The sequence below is a fragment of the Eubalaena glacialis genome, chromosome 12, assembly GCF_028564815.1.
Source record: "Eubalaena glacialis isolate mEubGla1 chromosome 12, mEubGla1.1.hap2.+ XY, whole genome shotgun sequence".
In the NCBI taxonomy this organism is placed as follows: Eukaryota; Metazoa; Chordata; class Mammalia; order Artiodactyla; family Balaenidae; genus Eubalaena; species Eubalaena glacialis.
Window position 1 is genome coordinate 41,278,651 of NC_083727.1, and position 20,848 is coordinate 41,299,498.

At 35.4% G+C, this 20,848-nt stretch overlaps 1 long non-coding RNA gene across 6 annotated transcripts in view; it reads right to left on the bottom strand.

The window, feature by feature from the left end:
• Window positions 1-592: 592 nt before the first annotated feature.
• LOC133102340 (uncharacterized) overlaps window positions 593-20,848 on the bottom strand; it is a 730,306-nt gene continuing 710,050 nt past the window's right edge. For 5 of the 6 annotated variants that reach the window (XR_009702914.1, XR_009702915.1, XR_009702905.1 and 2 more), the window contains 2 exons: window positions 2,271-2,317; window positions 593-741 (listed from right to left, as the gene is read on the bottom strand). This is a non-coding gene — a long non-coding RNA (uncharacterized LOC133102340). Of the gene's footprint in view, window positions 742-2,270; window positions 2,318-15,240; window positions 15,316-20,848 lie in introns of those variants that run through there. The other variant, XR_009702910.1, reaches the window with a different exon arrangement.

Consider the following 20,848-nt stretch of genomic DNA (forward strand, 5'->3'; position numbering starts at 1 on the left):
CCATAGTCCTCCTATTAAAATCTACTTACCCTTCAAGACCTCACTCAAGTTTAACTGCCATTGTGCTATTGCCTCAGTGCAACCTTTTCTTCCATATTTTTGTCCCATAGCCCTTTGCACTTGTACCAGAGTGCTTTAATGTGCTCTTTCTGTGTCGTGGTTACTTATGCTTATGTTTGTTTCCATTAGTAGAATGGGTGCTGTTTGAGGGTGGAGAATGTCATCTATGTGAATCTCTCTCCGGTATTTAGGACAGTGCCTTGACCGTAGGAGATAGTCAGTCAATGAATTTATTGTTACATATAATTATTCAGATGTTGAATATTTAGTCTTTAGGGAATCCTTTTTCTTAATATGACATTCCTGTTTTTGCATCTTTCTCTATTTGGAAACACCTTCGTTTGACGATGTTTTGAAAGAAATGCGAAGAATCCCATTGTTGAGCAAGAAAACATCGAAGACTGCAAATAAGAAAGGGTTTATTTGGGGTCTTAGGAATTGCAATTCAGGAGACAGATTCAGGTAAAACCAAAAGAGTATTTCAGGGGAGAGAAAGAGTCAGGGGCTTATAAAGGCAAAAATCACAAGGCTGCTAAAGTTGTCTGATGAGAATTATGATTGACTCTGAAGCAAGCAAAGAAATATTTATCTTTAAGGGATAGGTTGTCAAATTATTTGGGGTAAGGGTCCAATAAGTATCTTGAGTTTCTGAAACATTGGGCAGATAGATGTTCTGGATGCCTGCAGTAAGACAATAAATGGTCAAATGTCAGATTCCATTCAGGCTGAGATGTGCATGAGTCACACTTCCTCAACAGCCTCCTGGCTCCATTTTAGAGGGCTCTCTTAGCAATACCAACCTCATTTTGATTTTCCTTTCACACCATGAAAATAATTTTACCTACTCAGATTCACAAATAAAATGTTTAATTAGAGATTAGATTTCACAGATTATAGAATGAAAAATGCTTTGGATTATCTATAAATTACATACAGTTCTGAGTCATAATTAATTTAGTCTTGCCTGAAGAGAGGTCTTTCCTTTGTTTTCAGTTTCTGGGAGGTAAAGTGTTTTCAGCTCCTGGGAAGTATCCCAAGTGTCTTTGTTATTCCTGTTGTTCATGATGGGACCACACCTAGTAAAGAGATGACTCAGGGTGGGGCCATACACAACCAATATTCTTAGGGGGCTGGCTATTCCAGAAACACCAATCACATGATTAGAGGTTTGGGGATTTGGGCCATGTGAGGTTAGCCTGGGTCTCCTGGAGGAGTTGGAGTGTGGTGCTAGAGATGAGTCCAATCCCATGAATCAGTCAATCAGTATAGGCTCTGGACAACCAAGCACTGACATCCAGAGCTTCTTGAGTTGGTAATACTTAATACATATTATCACATATCAATGTGAGAGGGTAATGTTTCTTGAGGACGACAGAAGCTTTGTGTTGGAATCCTCCTAGATTCTGGCCTATGCATATCTTCTTTTGCCTGATTCTAATTTGTATCTTTTCCCTGCAATAAATGTAGTCTATGAGTATAATAGGTTTCACTGAGTTCTGTGAGCCTTTCTAGGGAATTATCAAACCTATAGGTGTTTTGGGGAAACCATCAAACTTGCATTTGATGTCAGAAGTGAGAGTTGTCTTTGGTAGACTCTTTTCTCTAACTTTGTAGTTGGACCCTCACTCTTTGCAGTTGGAGTCAGAAGTCTTGGTCAGATTTAACAATATGGAGAACTGTACTCTTCACTCTTAATTTGGCCAAATCCAGCTAAGTTCTGTAAGAGCAGAGCGTCTCTGAATTATAAAGATATCTTATAAGATTTTACCTTTTGTTCCCCCTATTCTGCTCGTAACTCATATTCATTTCTTATGACATTGTTCTATGATTTATCTGTTGATACACATGTCCATCTCACTAAAGTGTGAGTTATTTAAAGCAAAAGATAGTTTCATATTCATTTCCATATTGAATGCCTAACTCAAAGTAGGGTCAATAAATGTTTACTAAAATGAATGAATTATTGAATATCTGGAATGGTACAATTTTAATGCAACTTACTCAAGATTGCCACACTTAGGCTCTATCATTAGTGTAGTATGTTGAGATCTTGTGGATTTCACTCCCAAAATGCCCTCTCTTAAATAAATAAAATTATTTTACATGATAATTTTAGAACACTGCTATAGAGCTAAGTATCATCTTTTAATTAAGAGGGCACTGATTTGGGATTCAGGATAATAGGGAACATATTGATCTCTGTTACTTACCTGTGTAGCTCTGAGGAAATCACTTCACCCATTTAAATTCTTGTTTCCTTATCCGTAGAAAGAGAGGAATTAAGCTTTAGTTTCTTATTGTTATAATATATAGTTTTTTTAAATGAGAGATATTAATATTCCATTTCATTTCTCTAATTACTAACAGAGTAATTAGAATATATGCATTATTGAATATGTACCTTGAATGTATATATATATATATGTATAAAGATTTAATGCATATGCATTTATACAAAAATTATTTTTTTCTCAGTGTTTGAACACTGCAATGAGGGTAGATAATTGGCAAAATATTTATTAGATATGATCGAGGGTGATTGAACACATCAGTGTTTTCTGATGACCTCTTCAAAACGTGTATGAAATTTGAGGGGCCATTTCCCCATCCAAAAAATATGTGTGACCAAGGCCTTTTTTAAAAATATGGTTTAAATTATATTCAGCTGTAGGTAAATAAGTTCCTAGTAATGTAAGCTATTGGATATATTAGAGACCACAGACATACTTTCTATATCCATAGATTATAATGCCTCTTCATTTATTCATTTACTCATTCGTACATTTACTTATTCATTCATTCAACAAAACTATATCAAGCATCCATTGTGCTGCAGGTGTTATGCTAGGTAGTGAGGTTACAGAGATAACTTAGATGGTCTTTAGCTTCAGGAAGTAACCAAGTTGCAGCTTATTTTGTTGACTTTCATTATGTTTAGATACATAAATGATAGCTTGTACAAATGCAAATAAACCCGCTTTAGAATTTTCAGCCTTTGTGGGCAGTTTTTGGGAGGAAAGACTGAGAGGAAATGTACAGAACAACAAAGTTAAGCTCCCACTGCCAGACCCAGAATTAGATTTCCTTTAAGGTTGCTGAAATCTTTAGTCGTCAGTAAATATTAAATATGTGGACAGTATCTGTAGGAGACCAAGTTAAAATGAAAGTATACTGCTTATATATGTATAATTCATGAGAATATTTCTCCAAATGACCTTTAGTAAAATCTAATGAATTAAGCTAATTTACTAGCTGACTTCTTAGACTCTGAATGTGTGCTGTAGGACATGTAAGTTCCCACACAAGGGAGCAAATAAAGGCGCCAGACGGAGACTAGCTGAAGTAGATTTGAGGCAATGGAGCAGCCTGAGAGGGCATGTGGGAGGGCAACGACATCAAAAAAACAGCCACTTCTCTATTTGCCTAAGGCCTGCCCTTGCAACTGATATCAATGCGTGTAGTTAGGAAAGTGAATGATACATAGCAGAAACATAGTGTTGGATTTTAACAGCATTAGATTTTTTTCACCTTCTCTCTTCGAGATACTTGGAATCCAGTTTCTAAGCCAAATAAAATTGTCTGATGTGTTCACCTCCATGTAGATACATATGATGCATGTTTTGAAACAAACTTTATTTGGTCAATAGTGATGCTCATGTTATGATGGTGCAAAAGTATACTATTTCACAAGTCGAAAGTCTTTATATGATTAAATGTTTTCCAGAATTTTATATTTATTATAGCATTCTAAACCAAAACACATATAGTTAAAGAGTTTGAAAAATATTTGTAAGTTATATGAAAAGATTTGGCTAAGTGGTATTTGAATGGTCATGAAGTCAAATATTAGCAAATTATAAAACATACATGAAAAAAATTTTTAAAAGAAGGAAAGAAAAGGATAAGTTATAAAGGGTAAACAGATACATTAGACCTTTAAAAAGCTTCATGAAAGTTTTAAAATTGTTATCAAAACTTCCACAACTAGGTTAATGAGGATATATTAACAACACTTACTAAACTATAAATATGTTTTCATAAAAAGGTGACACAAGAAGATAAATCCTCTTTTATCTCATTTAATATGTAGTATGGGAGCATAAACACCATGACTTGCTTTGGATTAGGAAATGCTGAAGGGAGAAAAGTCAGTTTTCTCCTAAAAAGAAAGGATTTTCACTTGTCTCAACAAGAATCAGCCATCTGTAACTGCTTGGGGGTTAAAGATAGGTTTATCCAAAACCAGAAATATTTACTACTTGATGAAAGAAAATAATCATGTTTTGGTTGCTTTTACTGAACCACATATTTACCACACATAAATAGATACGGTATACACGATAATATGCAAGTCATTAGTCCCTTTTTCTTTATAAAACAATAAAATTTAAAGTTTGTTGCTTTTTAAAACCATGGATTTTAGAAATTTGAGAAAACGGAAAGTATTATGATAATTATTTTCATCATCTAGATTCAAGATACACATAATGTATTTTATTAATTTTATTTCTTTAGTTGGACTAATTAAATAAGAAATAAAACACGTTATATAGTCATTGAATTGGATTCTGTTAGGCTACAAAATAAAAACTTGCAAAAAATTGAGAAAACTTGACCTCTCAGACATGTTCGTTGACACATGTCAGATGGTAAATTTTATTCTAAAGCCATGTCTTCTGTTTTTGATTTTAATATTGATGGTATTATTATTTGAAATCTCGATTTAAAGAAAACTGGATGTTGGAGATTTCATTATCTGCTATTACTAAGTAATCTAGGACAAGTCATTTAAACCCTCTGAATTTGACTTTCTTTATCTATGAAAATGTCTACCTGACAGGTTTATTATGAGTAACATAAGAAATAAATAAATGGAAAATAAATATGAAGCTTATAGTTTTAACAAATTATTTATTATTCAAAACAATTTAAAATAAGTTAAATATTTATAGCCCATATGCATTTAATGTGATTTGATATGTTTCATCAGTAAAGCCACTTAGATAATATAAAACAATTTAAAATTGATAAATATGCTAATCACATAATAAAAATAAATGCACTTACCACCAAAACTAATATAATTTTAAATGTTTAAGTTTAAATATTTTTCTGTGCTTCCTAGAAGTTAAAAGAATATGGAAATTCTCATCCATTTCTTCATGGAAGAATAAGTTTCTTGATCCTTGCAAACATATTTTTACAGAAAATATGGACTTTTTAATTCATCTGACTGCTTCCTATTTGGAGCTTAGAATTTTAAAATATAGCAAAAAGAAACAGACTTACAGATACAGAGAACACACTAGTGGTTGCCAGAGAGGAAGGGGGTGGGGGGGATGGACAAAATGGTTAAAGGAGATTAAGAGGTACAAACTACCAGTTATATAATAAGTCACAGGATGTAATGTACAGCACAAGGAATATAGTCAGTAATGTTATAATAACTTTGGTGCACAATCTATAAAAATTTTGAATCACTATGTTTTACTCCTGAAACTAATATAATATTGTATTACACTGAAACTTCAATTAAAAACAAACAAACAAAAACACCCACTTGAAGAGTTTCTGTAGAAATTATGCTGATAAGCTCTAAGCAGGCCATGTTCTTATTCTAATTTGATGGAAGAATGTCACATAGGTACGTGTTTACTCCCATTAAGCAAACGTTAACTATTTCTTCTGTCAGTCAGGATTTTGACAAGAATTCTCTCTTAGAAAATTCAAGTTTAATCTCTCTGCTGAGCTCCCAGTTCACTGCATATCCCCATAATTTACAGTGCTTTTAGTGTTGCTTCCTGCCTGCATTTTTACTGAAAATGAAATAAGTAGAAATACAATAAATATCTAAAAGGATGTGATAAGGAAAAAAGGATAAAATGGTGACATACTATCAGCCAAAGTACAAAGTCTGAGTCAGCAGCATCTTCTAAGTTGAAGTAACTATAAGTTGCTATGAGATTTCCTATGCAATGGAGGGAGAGGCTGTGGTTGAAGTGCCCAGTCAGAGACCACAGGCATTGAGGCTGCCAGCTCTTACCCTTCCACTCACAAATAGCCTGAGACTTTCTGATATGTGTTTAATACCCACAGAGGAGTGGAGTCTAAGCAGCTTAGGCATGTCCCATTGAGACTTCCTCAGCATCTCCAACAATTCAAAGGCATTTCCAGAAGACTAGTACCTTTTGCATGGAACAGGACACTGCCAACGGCACAGTGGAAAAGAAATATATATATATATAAATAAAATATGTATAGAATACATATATAATTTTTTTCTTTTTTTGGTGGGGAAAACTTTACAGTAGTCTGGGAAAAGTTATTAGAATAAAAAATAGAAAACTATTCATTAATTTTTGGGGGAAAAAAGACTATGGGAAATCAGAATGTAGGAAAAGTACAACAGTTGGACAGAGACAAACTGCAGCATCTGCCTGAATCTGCCTGCAGAATGCAGAATATGCTCATCCATGTACACAGTGAAAGTACAGAGGAGTCTGTGACCACTGTATCAGACTCCTAAATATTTGAATGTTGTACATCAATTTATATAAATGCCCCTGTTCATGTTCCTACCCAGGAGTCCCAGCCTACTTCCTAGTGATGGTCCTTATAACCAGGAGCCCAAAGGTGCTCTTTCCTGCCCTGTCTGAATGAACTGGATCTGCTGGGACAAGACAAAGCAAAGCTGCGCTGAGACTCAGATCCCAACCCACCTGAATTTTGGCTGCAAGACAGAGCAAACTTCCCAAGAAGCCAAGGTCAGTGTATTTACCATCCACTCACTTCTCTTTTCTAGCTCAGGATTTCTAGGTTGTCCTCCCCAAACTAGACCATCAAAGGAGAAAACTGGGGGGCCACAATTGTCTGGTTGTTGGCAGAACCCAGTCTGAGACCCATAATTTGATGATTTTGAGGACTAACTTTATATAAATTCCCCAGTTTTCCAGGGCAGAACTTGTGATTTTCTCCCCACACCCCCTACCCCTGCATTCAGGCGCTCGCCCTTGCATTCTCTGGCCTGGGGACTCACTTCAGCTCTAGTAACCCTCTCAATCTATTAGCCAGTTACTTAACCAAACAAACCAACCCTGGAAAAGCAAACAATACAAAACAAAAATCCACTTATGAGACAAATAAAAATGTCTTTAGGTGTCTCGTCTTTGCCATGTGGGGGTATTCTGAAGTGCGAGGCACAGGAGGAGCGCTACTTGTCCAGATCTAAGGTCAGTGCTGTCGCAGCAAAGCATTCATCTTGGTTTTATTTTGCTTTTTTGCCTTGTCTTATGATGCTGATTTATTTCCAAGAAACCTTGTCATGAAAATGAAGAATGCATTTGGTCCCTTGAAAAAAGTTGCTTTATTCCACACATTCACTTATAGGGCAAGCCTGCAGATTCAATACTCTTGCTTTTTGTTATTTGAGGTCAACAAGAAATAACTATAAGAAAGTGGGACTAAGCAATGTCAGACTGTTATTAAATCCCAATTCCATGTTTGAGTTGGAGATCTTAGATAACCAATGGTAATAGAAAGGAAATTATCCTGTCCATTTATAATAGTGAGTATTCTAAGTATAGAATTTTAACATCATTGCTTGTTTTTTCCCTTGTATCTGCCAGTACTGAAGAAAGACTTATAAGGAAGAAAATATTGGTGGAAAACTACCTTAATTTTAGTAATTAGTTACAATTAGAGCTTTTACCATTAATTATTTCTTAACAGAATTTCTTTCCATAAAATTTATAGTGTTTAACAAAAATATAAGAGAAAAAGTAAGTAGAATACTCTTTTTTGAGCTTTGTTCCTAAACTCTATTACTTCATGGTGAACTTTCCTGTATTTTAATCTTCACAATTTCACTTTTTATTTTTTTATTGTGAGAAGAACACTTAACATGAGATCTACTCTCTTAACAAAATTTTAAATGCACAATACACAATTGTTAACTATAGGCACAATGTGGTACAGCAGATTTCTAGAATTTCTTCATGTTGCATAACTGAAACTTTATACCTGTTGAACAACAACTCCCCATTTCCTCTTCCCCCTAGCCCCCTGGAGAAGACCATTCTACTCTCTGTTTCTATGAGTTTAACTGTTTTAGATACCTCATCTAAGTAGAATCATGATGTATTTGTCCTTCTGTGACTGGCTTATTTCATTTAGCATAATGTCTTCCAGGTTCATCCATGTTGTTGCAAATGGCAGGATCTCCTTTTTTTAAGGCTGAATAATATTCCATTGTGTATATATACCACTTTTCTTAATCCATTCATCCACTGAAGGACATTTAGGTCATTTCCAGATCTTGGCTATTGTGAATAATGCTGAAATGAATATGGGTGTGCAGATATCTATTTGAGATCCTGATTTTGACTCTTTTGTATATATACCCAGAAGTAGGATTTCAGGATGATATGATAGTTCTATTTTTAATTTTTGAGGCCCGTCTATACTGTTTTCTATAGCAGCTTCATCATTTTATATTTCCACCAACAATGTACAAGGGTTTCCTTTTCTCCATATCTTTGCCAACACTTGCTATGTTTAGTTTTTTGATAAGAGCCATCCTGTCAAGTATGAGGTGATATCTCATTGTGTTTTTTTTTTATTTTTACTAATTTTTGGCCGTGGTATTCTATTTATTTATTTATTTATTTACTTTTTGGCTGTGTTGTCTCTTCGTTTCTGTGCGAGGGCTTTCTCTAGTTGTGGCAAGTGGGGGCCACTCTTCATCGCGGTGTGCGGGCCTCTCACTATCGCGGCCTCTCTTGTTGCGGAGCACAGGCTCCAGACGCGCAGGCTCAGTAGTTGTGGCTCACGGGCCTAGTTGCTCCGCGGCATGTGGGATCTTCCCAGACCAGGGCTCGAACCCGTGTCCCCTGCATTGGCAGGCAGATTCTCAACCACTGCGCCACCAGGGAAGCACCTCATTGTGGTTTTGATGTGCATTTCCCTGATGATTAATGATGTTGAGCATCTTTCATATACCTTTTGGCTATTTGTATGTCTTCTTCGGAGAAATATTTCCAGTCTTTTGCACATTTTTCATTCAGGGTTTTTTGGGGTTTTTTTTGCTATTGAGTTTCTGGAGTTCCTTATATGTTTTGCATATGAATCCCTTATTAGATATATAGTCCACAAATATTTTCTCCCATTCTTTTAACTCTGTTGATTATTTCCTTTGCTGTGCAGAAGCTTTTTGGTTTGATGTAGTCCCACCTGTCCATATTTGCTTTTGTTGCCAGTGCTTTTGTTGTCATAGCCAAAACATCGTTGCCAAGATCAATGTCATGAAGTTTTCCTCCCACGTTTTCTTCTATAAGTTTCACAGTTTCAGGTCTTGTGTTTAATCTTTAATCCATTTTGAATTGATTTTTATGTATGGTGTACAATATGGGTTGAATTTCATTCTTTTCATGTGGATGCCCAGTTTTTCCAGTATCTTTTGTTGAAGAGACTGTCCTTTCCTCATTGTGTATTTTTGGCACCTTGTGGAAGATCAGTTGATAACGTATGCGTGGGTTTACTTCAGGGTTCTCTATTCTGTCCCATTGGTCTACATGTCTATTTTTGTGCAAATACCATACTGTTTTAATTACTGTAGATTTGTAATATATTTTGAAATCAGGAAGAACAAAGTTGGAGGTTTCATACTTCCTGATTTCAAAATAAGCTTTATAATTTATGTAGGCAAATATACGAACTCTCTGGGATTTCCCAACACTGAGAAGGTCTGCAGAGTTTTGAACTAAATATTGGAGTAAGAATGGAGTAGAATAGGACTTATTTTAAAAGAAGATATTCTAAGGTCAACCTATTTTTTTTTTTTAAATACCAGTTTCTCAAGTTTTCCCAAAGGTGTGATAAAGCAAATGGTGTGCTTTATAAATTTAGTCTTTAAAGTGTATGCTCTTTTCATAGTAAGCTATGTTCATTTTAAGACTGAGGTGTTCCTTTGGGGAGATGCATAAATGAGAAGGCTCTATACTATATATTGGGTTATGTTAATGGTTTATAACCACATTAATCTTTAAGTTGAGTTCTGAATTTAGTCATTTGGAAGTAAATGCTCTCTAGGGAGATCATCATCAAGAAATAACTAAGCAATTGTTAGAACTGAAGTCTGTTTTCTGAATCAATGAAGCAACTGTCATTATGAGCAATCTAAAAATTGTAGGCTATTTCCTATTTACCTGTTGATGCATTTTAATGAGTGTAAAGTAATCCGAGAAACAGGAGGTTTTTCAGCTTACACACTTACCTGAAATCTTGACCACAATATGCAATGTCAAAATGAATGTAGTTAGTGTTTTAAATAAATTTTTCTACAACTTAAACCTGTCATCTTATCAGGTTTATATTTGATGTTATATAAGTTGCTCCTATCTTGCCAGAATGAGTCAGTTCCTTCTGTCTGCTGCTAATTGTGAGTATTAGAACTTTAGCGTTAGGTTTTTCATTTTGTTTTTGTTTTTTTTTTTAAGGCACTACTTTATGTCATTGTAAAACTAAGTATACATATAAACTCTAGTAATGGGAATTCATTGCTCTAAATATGTGCTGTATCTAGGAGATCCTTCCATTGACCCCAAAACATTTACTTGTCTGCATTGATTACCTTTCTTCCTTTATAGATCTACCCTACTACCTTTTACTTTTCAAATTCAGATTATATCCATTTCATTTTTTATAGAGACATAAAAATATCTTTAGTTTTCTGTTACAATTCTATCTTTCTGTCTTATTTTTCTGGCGATGACTAATTTATTCTTTTAAAGGTTTATCTGCAGTTCTTTCACTTCCTACTGATAAGAAGATACATGTCTTAAAACCCAGTTACAGGAAAAACACAAACTTTCTCCCCTAGTTTAAAATTTAATTGTGAAACAGTTTAATTAAACATATTTTAAAAATTTAAGTCATATTGATATAAAGATTCCATTTTAAATGTTACTGACATTGTTTTGTTCTCACCTTTGGCCAGATCCTTCTACTAAAATTCTTTTATGTGTCTTTCCTTGTTTCTAAGTTTGGTCCAAGCTTTTCACTGAGATCCTCAGATTTCTTCATCAAAACTACATATTAATGCTCTGATTTTTCTTTTTCATAATTTCTCTGAAAAATTTACACTCATTGTAGGGAATCAAAAATGACCATTGACCATCATGTCCCTGTGTGGCTCTTTATGTGAGCCACAACGTTGTCTCATGAGGATGCTCTAGGTTCCAAAATAACAAATAAATTTAAAGATACACTAGCCATGGCTAATTCCTTCTTTTACTCTCATCTTTATTCCACTGAGATATGGCTCATCTATGCAGAACTATCCATAGATTTTTAGTTTCTACCTACATGTGATGTGTAGAATTTGTCATAGTCATTTTGCCCAACTCTATTTTAATTCCATTTTGTGGTTGTAAACTGATCAGCAATGCATACTTTAGAATTCTCTGTTGTTTTTGATTAAACAGATAAACACATCTAGTGTGACAGAAATTAAATTACAAGAAACTTCAATTTTTTTCTTTTCTTTCATCATAAGAAATGTAGTAGTTCATAAAGTAGAAAAAGCAAGGAAAGTTCAGAGCTTTGGGCTTAATGGAGTGATTGAAATGGAAAGCCATGTAAAACCTCCAAGGATGTGTTCTTCCAAGAAAGGCAGAGAATTGTGGAGACACTTTACATGATGGGATATATAAGTAGGGCCCTGGAGGTCCAGATGTGAAAGCAGACTACTGGAGTTAAGCACTTAGCTGAAAATTGCTTTCTATCATCTGAGCTAGAAGTAATCAGAAGCCAGCCATGAAGGATTAAAGCAAAATACTTTAGGTGTATACTTGGCTTCTGAAAGTTGGAATTTTATTTTTCTTCTTTTAATGCCCAGGCTAACACTTGACCCTCTTCACAATATGCAGAATTAAAGTGTTCCCAAGGTAACTTATTTTTAAAAATCAGGAAAAAAGAATGTATTAACAATAAAAGCAGCTCTCCAGAACTCGTTGGGCTGTTGTAGAATATAGTGTAATGCTGGCAAGTTTTTATTTGAAGAATCATACCCCTAAGAGAGATTTCCAGGAGTATTTGGTCCCAAACAGTCATGTGATAGATAAGAAACATGAGACCTGGGAAAGGGAATTAACATGCCTGATATCAAACGCTCTTGTCATTAATCCTATGTCCACTGCCTTTAATCTTGTGGCCATAACTATTCAGATAATGTTATTAGGGGAGAAAAACAAAACCACTAGGTCAGATGCTACCTTACAGGGAACAATAGTAGACACCCTGATAAAGGCCAAGTCTATGGTAGACAAATAGCTTTTTAGTCAATTCCAATGTCAAATATTTGTCCCTGTTATCATTACGGTTGTGATTTATAGTTTGAAAACAAGTCATTGTACTCTTAAATAACCATGACCAGAATGATATCAATTTAAATAGTTTGACCTTCTCTATTATAGGTTCTTACTTTCTCCCGAAGCTTTCAATTTTTAAGATCCTGTTTTCCCTTGGAAATATACAATATACAATATAATCTACAATATAATTGGACAGTTGAAATTCTCTAATTAATGCTTCATTGTATATATTAGACTTTCCAAAGATATCTTCACAAAGTTATAGTAATAATGGGTACCATATAGTGGCCATTTAGGGAAAGCACTTTGCTAACATTTTCTAATTTGTTTCAACAATCATATGAGGTAGGCATGATATTTTCCAATTTCCTGATGAGGAGACTGAGGCTTGGAGAGATGATGTAATTTATTCATGATCAAACAGTATCAGTAGGCCTAACTTTTGGAAACCCTGTACTCATTTCTTTTAAGAACTCTCCTCTCCTATGTCATGTGATTTGGATGAAATTGTCATTGAACTGATCCAGGTTTCCCACTGTGGAGCTGTACACATGACCCTACCTGCACCATTGGAGCCTTTTGGGGAGAACTTACATGCATACGTACTAGGAAAGGAAGGTCTCTCCCCTTCTGAAATTGTTAGCACTGAGAAGCATGTGAGCTCTGGGGTTGCTGGGGTCTCTCTCTCATATGTGTGACTTGAAGAGAGAAATTGCCAACTGAGAAGACAAAGCCAAGAACAAGAGAAAAAGAAATCCTGATAATAGCCTTTTAATCCTTGGTGTAAAGCCCATTTCAATCCTGGGACATCAGAGTCATATGAGAATAAAAGCCAAAGTCTTAACAATATCTTATTATATCTCAGCCAAAGTATCATTTTGTAGTCACATGAGAGTGAATACCAAAGTGTGGCAATGGTTTACTAAACTCAGCTCTTACCCTTCTCACTTACCCTATCATACTGATTCTACTGTGCCTCAAACATACCAGGCCTACTCCTGACACAGGAACTTTGCACGCTTATTTACTCTGCATGAGACAGTCTTCTGCAGGAAATCTCATGTCTCATTCTCTTACCATCATCATGTTCAGATATCATTTTCTCTGTTGGCTTTCCCCAGCAACCCTCCCTAATTCTCTCTAGCCACTACTGTCATTCTCTCACCCCCTTTCCTGCTTCATTTTTCCTCACAACACTTATCATCATGTCTTATCATGCCTTTTGATCCCTTCCTCACCACCATCCAGTGTGATGCAAGCTTTAAGAGGGCAGGGATTTTGCTCTCTGGTAAACCCCCAGCACCTGGTACATTGCCTGACACATAGTGAGTGCTCAATAATTTGTGGAATGAATAAATGGAAGTCAATAAGTTCTATTTTGGTTGAGAGTAGGGTAGGTTGGTTAAGATTGCTTGAAAAGGGTTCCTGTCATTTGCAGCTTAAAGATTTCTGACTATAAACAGGCATTAATGGTAGGTCCAGGATTCAAACAGATGTTTGATTATAAGATTATACTTTTCTATACAACTGCTAATAATTTTTAAGGATGTATTTTTAAAAATGAACTGAACAAATTGGGGCACTGGGAAGCCTTAAAAAGATAGCTAGAGAGCATTTAAATATAATTACATATTTATTATTGCTGATAACATAAAGAGTGCTATATACCATAGAGATTGCAAATAATCAGGAATGATCTTATTATTGACTAAAATGCTGCTGAAAAAAATGAAATAAGTGCTTAAAAATACATTAATCTCTCCCCAAAGCAAGTTCTCCTTGAGAGTTCTAAGCCTATGATAAACAGATTTACATACAATATTTGTAAGCATGAGAATATTGGTTCAAATAAGAGCAAACTGTGACTTGTTCCTCTTGAAATTAGAGAAGTTGTGTATTGAGAACAGAAAAGAAAAATATTATGAATGTTAAGTAATAATGCTTTTTTTTTTTCCACTGGAGTTTTGAGGAAGAACCGATGAAGGAAGTAAACCTAGGGGTTAGAAGTATCTCTAGTGGGGTCTGGAGGAGATATTTGGGAACGAAGAGGGGCTCACAGCAGGCATTCTAGGATGAACTTACTCATCAGCGATCATCTGAAGGCTCCACACTTGGAGTGCTGGCAAGGAAGACTGTCTTGGTCTGCTTGGGCTGCTATAAAATAACAGACTTTTATTCCTCAAAAAAATCTGGAGCCTGGAAGTCTAAGATCATGGTTCCAGCATGGCCAGGTGAGGGCTCTCTTTCAGGGTGCAGACTTCTCATTGTATCTTCACATGGTAGAAGGAGAAGGGATCTCTCTGGAACCTCTTTTATAAGGTGCTAACTCCATTCGTGAGGGTTCCACCTCCCAAAGGACCCACTTACTAAATCCATCCCCTTTGTGGGTTAGTATTTCAATATAGAAATCTTAGGGGGACATAAACATTCAGACCACAGCAAAGATGGAAAGATATTTTGTGAAACCCCATGCTCCTAACATCTAAGCTACTTTGATATCTGGAGATGTGGTAGAACCTGTAATGGAGAGTTTTACCTGTAAGAAGGCCCCAGAAAATAGGGTAACAGATAGGCAGGAGTCAATAATTCAAGCAAAAATGAAGTTGATATTAACTTTAGCTTGCTACTTTTCTTTTTAAAAATTTTAATGGGTATAAAAATATTATAAAAAATGGATATGAAAAAAATTCACTCCATTTCCCATTCCCATTTGTTCCATAAAGTCTTACATTATTTAAATCTCAGTAGGTTTAAATAAGCAAATCAAGGTGGTTCAAGGGGACAAAGGGAGAGGTATATTATTATAATACTACCTGGTTAGGCCTTGGAATCCCACAATCCAAGGGGAGGAATATTCCCGGGGTCCAGGATGGGATGGTGACAGGATCTGGGAAACAGGAACAATGGGTACCAAAAATGTTTCTACTTATTTTCCATATTTTCTCTCTCAACACACAAGCTTTCTCCTCTGCTTTTCATCTTCACAGTACAATATAACTGCCCTCCAGCTCCCCATGCTACATGCTAAATTTCTAGCCACATGCAAAGAATAACCATCTGTTTTGAATCTTTGTTCCAAGTTTAATGGAATTTATTTAATCACCTGTAGCTGAGAAAGTGGCATTGCAGAGCACATGAGTAGCTGTCAGTAGCCCAACGCTAAGGGGGTAGGAAATTCTGAGCAAAGAAGTCCTGGGTAGACATTATGCCAAAAGGTTTCAGTTCTTCTTCAATAGGGCCGCTACTGAAGCCACTTAAATCTTCCTGATTGGTAAGGTCTACTGTAGCAATGTTCCTTGGAGCAGAAGACATTTATTAGTGACATCTATTTCAATTGAAGCAATAGAAATTTTAATTCATAGAGTTGAGAAAAGAATAATTAAAATTGAAGTTTTAGTTAAGTAATTTATCTTGAAACTACAAGATAAAGAATTTTAAAAAAACAATGGCAAAGGTATTAAATATAGATAAGTTACTTTCTCTTGATGTGGTAATATTTTTTTATGTGGCATATTAGGCACTCAGTTAAAGTTTGTTAAATTAATAAATTATGAATGTGCATGTATTTTAACTTAACAAGTATTTTAAGCACTTACTAGTGATATTGGCTATTTATGAGTAGTATATGGAATTGAAAATGAGTGTAGGTGCTCAACCCACATTTCAAAATGTGAATTTTGAAAACTGTCTCTAGCTACAATTTACCAGAAGCTAAGGGTCTTTTTAATGTTGCACTAATATACATTACCTATATGTATCATATATCAAGACACAATTCCCTTACTCAAATACTGATTCTGACCATGCATTACCAGTACAGAGCTTAGTGCTCTGTTCCTCTCTGATTTTGCATAGTTAAAGACACATGTGTTTTGTTTTGTTTTTTTTTTTAATTTATTTATTTATTTTTGGCTGTGTTGGGTCTTCGTTTCTGTGCGAGGGCCTTCTCTAGTTGTGGCGAGCGGGGGCCACTCTTCATCGCCGGTGCACGGGCCTCTTCACTATCGCGGCCTCTCTTGTTGCGGAGCACAGGCTCCAGACGCGCAGGCTCAGTAGTTGTGGCTCACGGGCCTAGTTGCTCCGCGGCATGTGGGATCCTCCCAGACCAGGGCTCGAACCCGTGTCCCCTGCACTAGCAGGCAGACTCTCAATCACTGCGCCACCAGGGAAGCCCCCATATGTGCTTTTTTTTTTTTATTAATTTATTTTGTTAAGGTAAATCTTAACTTTAGAGCTACTACATAATTAATGAAAATGTGTGTGAGAGGCTTCCTGTTTTCTAAAGAAAAATTATGATTCAATTAAATATTGTATATGCTTCATTAGATATTGAAATGATCTTATTTAAATATTGAACATCTTTTAAAAATATTGAGATGACAATTTTTCCATGTTTAAAAAATGCTCTCTCCATTCTTAAAATTTTAATTTCAATCCTCACGCTATTAGCTCTTCTCTCTTCAGGGAACAGCAGAAAGTTTATAAACAACTTCTCAGATAAAGCTGTGAATCCATCAGGTCATTGCGTGGAACAGTCCTGCTTTAGTGAGTGTTCATAATTTTCAGTATTTTCTCGCAGGAGAAAATGTTCTGTGAGCAATAGCATGAGTACCCTATTAATTCTATTATTGGCAATGTGCATAAAGAGGGGACTCATAATAGATGAGTTTATTTGTAAGTCAAATGAATAATTTCATTCTGACCCCAGGGCAATATTGCTTGATAATGCTGATGATGACCAATGTATTCCCAGCCTGAGGGTGCTTTGAGATAAGCATGTGATACAAATAAATATTTTTCATTTTTGCATCTCCTTTACTTAAGCTATTTAGAGGAAGCAATGTTGTTTTATTTTTATTTCTTATTTTTCTAAAAAGACAAAAATGTTACATAAGTTAAATGCTCTCTACTATGTGAGGAACCTTACAAACATCCCTGAGAGATTTCATCTGTTCTGGGTCATAGGTGCATGCCCCTACAGAAAGGAAGGACCTAGGAGAAGCTCTCAATGTCCCAGATGCCTCTCCGCTTCTTCTGACCCATTTGATTACTTGTGTCCTTAATATTTAGTAAGGCTTAATGAGTAAAATCTCTGATTTGTGTGAGTTCGCACAATACTATTCTATGAGTTTGCTCAATATGTGATATTGCTGTGGTAATAATATATATATATAGGATTTTATTATCTGCAATTATAAAAATTTAAAATTTTATGCAGGTAGCATTTAATGTAAGTTGAATTTTGACCTAGAGCTCCAAACTTAAGGTTATTAGTGGGGTTTATTTTATGAGAACAGATTATACTACCTTCAGTCTGTCTTATCTCTGAAACATTTTGCAGAAATTTCTTGAAATTCCTGTATGTAATAGTTGCCTTCTCTTATTTACTGTTTTTATGCACATTATTTCTACTTTCATAATCTATTGTAATTTTAGTGGGCATTCTTGTGGGTGGGAATCTGCAAAGGGAAGTGTGTCTAGTTAAACATGTAATCTCAGTTCACTGTTTTGAATTAAATATTTAAATTCCATTTTATTGGCCAGAAAAATAAAGCTCAAAAAAACAGGTATAAGTAGTGCAGCCAGGAATCAAACTCCTGTATTGTCTGCTAAATCCATGCTCTTTCCATTATATTACATGATTTATTTCCAGTTTTAAAAAATCTAGGGAATTGATTATTCTTAAAAGAATAATAATAGTTTGATAAGTTAAAAGGGGGAGGGCCATGTTAGAATATTTTAGCAGATAATAGAAATAAAATACTAGTTATGATTATTTGATATTTTCAGAGAAAATATAAGATAACAATATCTAACCCTTATGTGCTTACTATGTACTAAAAACTATCCTAAACCCTTTATGTATATTACTTCATTTAGCCCTCACAACTCCCTTATGATGTAGTGTTATTATTTTCATCTTATAGATGAGGAATTATCTATAGAATTTATCAGCACAAGTTCACATAGCTAGTAAAATAACAGAGAAGTGATTAAAATCCAGGAAGTCTGGCTCCAGAATTGATGCTCCTTACTTGTATATTAAATTGACCATTTATTTCAAGATTGAAATAAAGCAACTGACATGTATATGAAATAGTTTTTAAAAACTTGGATTTATTTCCCTTAGTCTTTAGGTATTCTTATATTTATTTGTAAATGGGACGTTCTTGCAGAGTAGAGTGTGAATTGTCAACTGGAGATTATATAGAAACCGAAGTTGGAAAGCATTAATTCCCAAAGTTAGCCATACATCCAAATTCCTCCCTGTGCACCAATCTGAGCATTTGCGTCGGGAAGGACGCAACATATAGACAGCATTGTGATGGGCACGGGATGGTGAGATCGTCACAATGCAGAGCATACCAGACTGAATGGAGCTCTGAGAGACTATGGCCATTCATGGCACTGCTCCTATGTTGGAGCTGTGGATGATAACAGAGATCATGGGAGATGGTTAGAAATGGCATGGATGTTGGGAATAAAGGATCTATCTGTATCTTTCATCTCTATCTATCTTCTATCTCGTCTATATCAGTCCCCTTCTTTCCCAGTTCACTACAGAATTAACAAAAAGGAAACCTGTGTAAAAATGACAAGAAGAGTTTTTGGCATAGCAGACCTCACAAAGAGTCTGCTCTGGTCTCTTCGGAATTTCCTCCTACCCACCATGTTTCTGCTCAAAAACTGGTGAAGGAAAAAAGGGAGTAGGAGAGCCGGTCAGGGAAAGAATTCCTCTTCCAAGTAGCAAAGGTTCAAATATCAGTGTGGTTTTTCAGCACTCTCTATGGTGCTTTAATCTGATGCCGATCATAATGTCACTGTGTAATGACACTCAGTATTAAATCTACTGAGCTCCCTGATTGAACACTCACCAGCATGTCAATTCTGAAGAAGAGAGAGCCTCTGAGAAATAATATCCATAGAAATCATGTGTGAGAAAAAAAGTCCTATTTGTGTGCAAGTGAAGAAGAGACACAGCTGGAGAACTTAAGATAAGCTATTTACCGCTGAGTAAATATTTTAAAAGGATCACTGCAAACAGAGAAAGGGAGGATATCAGAGATTAGAATGGTGACTGAAAAACGTGATTTTTGACTTTGAATTTTCAATAACATAACACCCATTATCTTGGCGTTAGAATATCTGATGTCACAAAGAGCAAGTGAACCATAATGAGATTTAGTTTGTGTTTCAAACTCTGCATTCAAGATTTTGCCATTATAGAACTGTAGGTTTTATTTTTTTTAAAATTGATAAATTGAATCATTAGTAAATTACTATACCCCAAAGAGATCTTTGACTTTTGTCAGTTACTCTGGGCACTTTTACATGGGAGAAAGCAATTTTATCAGAGAAATATAGCAGAATGCTCAAGTTTATTCAGTAGTGTTTGGAGCAATATCTCTCTGGATACTATTCTTAGGCAAGCACCAATTACTCTTGGTCTGTCTTGGATGACCTGAGGGTTTTGCAGTCTCCTCAGGTAGTATGTTCCCAGCTGAATTCCTAGGAGAACAGAATGTAGCTGAGTATTTTAGAGCTTGTGGCTTCATTGAGGGCAGTAACTGGAAAGTTTGCCTCTCTTTTCCTCCTTCTTTTCTTCAACTTCCCATTCCCTTATCTTCTTCCCCTCATAAATCCTTCTATATAAATCTGACCATTTACCTGTTAACAAGTGGCAGAGGACCGATTTCTCCCACCTCCAGAGTTATTTCCTCTGGGTCTTTTCAAGTGTTGATATAAATGACCTAAATTCAAAGACTTGAACTGTTCGATGCCTTGTAAAACAGACTGTGTCTCCTATCTCTCTCCCCTCACTTCTTAGCATAATGACTTACATAATTTTCATGTATATTTTTGGTTGACTCTAGTAGGATTTTTATGAATCAAATCATTACTTTATATTTATTTAGTGGTACAACTGTCATTAAGGCAAAACAACCTATGAATTTTGTACAAAACACATAGATGTGCTAAAATTCAACCATTTCTTGGTCTTTAAGGATTAATTACTTTAAAACAGGAACGGTTTCCTTTTTAATGCAGCCGGAAGGTGGGGAAACCATAGAATAGCATAAGGGAGACGGTAACTCTATTTATTCTTACACTGTGGTTCATGCATCCTAAAATCTGCCGTAGAGTTGGCTCATCATTCTCTAATCATTTCATAGATTTCCTTTGTATTTTTATTTCCTTCACATGAAGTAAGTTATCCCATCTGGTAAACTTCTACTCATCCTCTAAAAACAAGAGCAAACACTATCCAGTACTTCCAACCCTGGAAAAATGAGGAGTATCCTTTTCAATTCCCCTGCAGCATTTTCACGCCAGTTAAACTCATTGAATAATAACTATTACTATACATGTCATTAACTTATAATTCAGCCTTCCCTGGAGAGTAGTAGATCGCTTATAAA